Raw genomic sequence first — 4,106 nt, 5'->3', positions numbered from 1 at the left:
CAGAGGCTGAAAAGGGCTGCAGATGCTGTTGGATTCTGACCTTCCTGCACTCAAAGTGGATTTTCTGGAGCTACAGTAGCCCAATTGGAACAGTCTTATATGCGTTGGAAAGTAGACATCCTGGGCTTTCCAGCAATATATAATAGTATATACTTTGCCCAAGATTTGATGGCCCAAACCGGCGTTTCAAATCAGCTCAAGAATTCCCGGCGTTTAACACCGGAACTGGCACAAAAGCTGGAGTTAAACGCCCAAACTGGCACAAAAGCTGGCGTTTAACTCCAAGAAAAGTCTCTACACATGAAAGCTTCAATGCTCAGCCCAAGCACACACCAAGTGGGCCCGGAAGTGGATTTTTACGTCATTTACTCATTTTTGTAAACCCTAAGCTACTAGTTCTCTATAAATAGGACCTTTTGCTATTGTATTTTTTATCTTTGATCAGTCCTATGCTATCTTAGATCATATCTTTGGACGTCTAGTTCTTAGATCATGGGGGCTGGCCTCTCGGCCATGCCTAGATCTTGTTCTTATGAATTTTCAACGGTGGAGTTTATACACACCATAGATTAAGGTGTGGAGCTCTGTTGTACCTCGAGTATCAATGCAATTACTACTATTTTCCATTCAATTCAGCTTATTCTTGTTCTAAGATATTCATTCGCACCCAAGAACATGATGAATGTGATGATTATGTGACGCTCATCATCATTCTCACTTATGAACGCGCCTGACAACCACTTCCGTTCTACATGCAAACAAGGCTTGAGTGGATATCTCTTGGATTCCTTAATCAGAATCTTCGTGGTATAAGCTAGAATCCATTGGCGGCCATTCTTGAGAATCCGAAAGGTCTAAACCTTGTCTGTGGTATTTTGAGTAGGATTCAGGGATTGAATGACTATGACGAGCTTCAAACTCGCAATTGTGGGGTGTTAGTGACAGACGCAAAAGAATCACTGGATTTTATTCCAACATGATCGAGAACCGACAGATGAATAGCCGTGCTGTGATAAAGTGCGTTGAACATTTTCACTGAGAGGACGGGACTGTAGCCATTAACAACGGTGATGCCCAACATACAGCTTGCCATGGAAAGTAGTAAGAAGGATTGGATGAAGACAGTAGGAAAGCAGAGAGACGGAAGGGACAAAGCATTTCCATACGCTTATCTGAAATTCTCACCAATGAATTACACAAGTATCTCTATCTTTATTTTATGTTTTATTTATCTTTTAATCATTAATCCTCCATAACCATTTGAATACGCCTGACTGAGATTTACATGATGACCATAGCTTGCTTCATACCAACAATCTCTGTGGGATCGACCTATTACTTGGACGACCCAGTGCACTTGCTGGTTAGTTGTTCGAAGTTGTGATAAAGAGTTGAGATTTCAATTGAGCGTATGATGTTGATGGCTCCATTGATGATCAAAATTTCGTGCACCAAGTTTTTGGCGCCATTGCCGGGGATTGTTTGAGTTTGGATAACTGACGGTTCATCTTGTTGCTTAGATTAGGTAATTTTATTTTATCTTGTTCTTCAGAGTTCTTAAGAATGAATTCTAGAGTTTCAGATGATGTTTTCATCATCACCAAAGTTGATTGATTCTCATCAATTTAGCTCTTGAATGTAATGTCCTGCTGAAGCTTGGCTAGCCATGTCTAATCTTTTTAGACTGCAGCTTTAGACTAACATTGCATGATTCCTTGAAATTCTTATTAAGAATTTTGATATCCTTATTTTCTTTTCCACTCAATTTTTGAAAAATCCAAAAAATTATAAAATCTTAAAACCAAAAATAATTTTATGTTTCTTGTTTGAGTCTAGTGTCTAATTTTAAGTTTGGTGTCAATTGCATGTCTTTATTCATCTAATTTTCGAAAATTACATGCATTATGTTCTTCATTGATCTTCAAGTTGTTCTTGATGATTTCCTTGCTCTGATCTTTAAATTCTCTTGTCTTGAGTGTTTTGTTGTTTCTCATATGCATTCTTAATTTGTTAGTGTCAATAGTATACAAACTTCTAAGTTTGGTGTCTTGCATGCATTGTTTATTTGATTTTAGTTGCATTTTGATTATTCCTCATCATTAAAAATTAAATTTTTTTTAATTTGTGTCTTTTCAAGTCAATAATACAGAGAATTGAAGATTCAGAACATGCAGTAGAGGAATTACACAGAAAAAGCTGGGCGTTCAAAACGCCCAGTGAAGAAGGAAAACTGGCGTTTAAACGCCAGCCAGGGTACCTGGCTGGGCGTTTAACGCCCAAAAGGGTAGCATTTTGGGCGTTAAACGCCAGAGTGGATACCATTCTGGGCGTTTAACGCCAGGATGACATTAGAGGGAAGATTTTGTTTTTAATTCAAATTTTGTTTAAGTTTTCATAATTTTTCAAAATCAAATCTTTTTCAAATCATATCTTTTCAAAATCAATTTCTTTCCATTTTTCAAAAATACTTGCTAACAATTAATGATTTGATTCAACATTTCAAGTACATTGCCTTTTCTGTTGAGAAAGGTTTAATGTCTGAATCGTATCTTCTAAATTTCTTGTTAGCCAAGTCATTAATTTTAAAAATCAAATCTTTTTAAATTGTTTTCATATCTTTTCAATCATATCTCTTTAAACCATAGCTTTTCAATCATATCCTTTTGATTTCTAATTTCAAAATCTTTTTCAAAATCACTTTATTTCTTTCCCAACTTTAATTTTCGAAAATCATCAATCAAATTTTCAAAATTTCTTTTAATTATTTTAAAATCTTTTACTTTAATTTCAAAAATTCTTCCCCTCTTCTCACATCCTTCTATTTATGGACTAACACTCCTCCTCAATGCACAATTCGGACTCTATCTCTCTTGATAAGTTCAAATTCTTCTACCTCCTCCTTCTATTCTTCTTTTCCTCTGACACATCAAGGAATCTCTATCCTGTAACATTGAGGATTCCATACTTTCTTGTTCTCTTCTCTTTCATATGAGCAGGAGCAAGGACAAAAGCATTCTTGTTGAGGCTGACCCTGAACCTGAAAGGACCTTAAAACGGAAGCTAAGAGAAGCTAAAGCACTACTCTCTGGAGAGGACCTAACAGAAATCTTCAAACAAGAAGAAGACATGGCAGCCGAAAACAACAATAATGCCAACAATGCAAGGAAAGTGCTTGGAGACTTTACTGCACCTACTCCCGACTTCTATGGGAGAAGCATCTCTATCCCTGCCATTGGAGCAAACAACTTTGAGCTTAAGCCTCAATTAGTTTCTCTAATGCAATAGAACTGCAAGTTTCATGGACTTCCATTGGAAGATCCTCAACAGTTTTTAGCTGAATTCTTGCAAATCTGTGACACTGTTAAGACTAATGGAGTTGACCCTGAGGTCTACAGACTTATGCTATTCCCTTTTGCTGTAAGAGACAGAGATAGGATATGGTTGGACTCACAACCTAAAGAAAGCCTGAACTCTTGGAAAAAGCTAGTTAATGCCTTCTTGGCAAAGTTCTTTCCACCTCAAAAATTGAGTAAGCTTAGAGTGGAAGTCCAAAATTTCAGACAGAAGGAAGGTGAATCCCTCTATGAAGCTTGGGAAAGATATAAACAATTGATCAAAAAGTGTCCTTCTGACATGCTTTCTGAATGGAGCATCATAGGTATCTTCTATGATGGTCTGTCTGAACTGTCCAAGATGTCATTGGACAACTCTACTGGAGGATCTCTTCATCTGAAGAAGATGCTTACAGAAGCTCAAGAACTCATTGAAATGGTTACAAATAACCAATTCATGTACACTTCTGAAAGGAATCCTGTGAACAATGGGACGAATCAGAAGAAAGGAGTTCTTGAGATTGATACTCTGAATGCCATATTGGCTCAGAACAAAATATTGACTCAGCAAGTCAATATGATTTCTCAAAGTCTGTCTGGAATGCAAGCTGCACCAGGCAGTACTAAGGACGCTTCATCTGAAGAAGAAGCTTATGATCCTGATAACCCATCAATGGAAGAGGTGAATTACATGGGAGAACCCTATGGAAACACCTATAATCCTTCATGGAGAAATCATCCAAATCTCTCATGGAAGGATCAACAGAGACCTCA

The 4,106-nt window shown here is 37.3% G+C and overlaps 1 non-coding gene across 1 annotated transcript; it reads right to left on the bottom strand.

Annotated features, from left to right (window-relative positions):
- Positions 1-3,531: 3,531 nt before the first annotated feature.
- LOC130937148 (small nucleolar RNA R71) lies at positions 3,532-3,639 on the bottom strand. The gene has a single exon (XR_009068380.1). It is a non-coding gene; the product is annotated as a small nucleolar RNA R71 (small nucleolar RNA).
- Positions 3,640-4,106: the final 467 nt, after the last annotated feature.

The sequence above is a fragment of the Arachis stenosperma genome, chromosome 6, assembly GCF_014773155.1.
Source record: "Arachis stenosperma cultivar V10309 chromosome 6, arast.V10309.gnm1.PFL2, whole genome shotgun sequence".
In the NCBI taxonomy this organism is placed as follows: domain Eukaryota; kingdom Viridiplantae; phylum Streptophyta; class Magnoliopsida; order Fabales; family Fabaceae; genus Arachis; species Arachis stenosperma.
Note: the sequence above shows the minus strand (reverse complement) of the source record. Positions and strands in the feature narration are given on the sequence as shown.